This window comes from Bison bison, unplaced genomic scaffold (genome assembly GCF_000754665.1).
Source record: "Bison bison bison isolate TAMUID 2011002044 unplaced genomic scaffold, Bison_UMD1.0 scf7180017858862, whole genome shotgun sequence".
In the NCBI taxonomy this organism is placed as follows: Eukaryota; Metazoa; Chordata; class Mammalia; order Artiodactyla; family Bovidae; genus Bison; species Bison bison.
Window position 1 is genome coordinate 23521 of NW_011489434.1, and position 340 is coordinate 23860.

A 340-nucleotide genomic window follows, 5' to 3' on the forward strand; every position below is an offset into this window, starting at 1 on the left:
ATCTCTTGCTTTTTTGATGATCCAGCGGATGTTGGCAATTTGATCTCTGGTTCCTCTGCCTTTTCTAAAACCAGCTTGAACATCTGGAAGTTCACGGTTCACGTATTGCTGAAGCCTGGCTTGGAGAATTTTGAGCACTACTTTACTAGCGGGTGAGATGAGTGCAATTGTGCAGTAGTTTGAGCATTCTTTGGAATTGCCTTTCTTTGGGAGTGGAATGAAAACGGACCTTTTCCAGTCCTGTGGCCACTGATGAGTTTTCCAAATTTGCTGGCATATTGCGTGCAGCACTTTCACAGCATCATCTTTCAGGATTTGAAATAGCTCCACTGGAATTCCA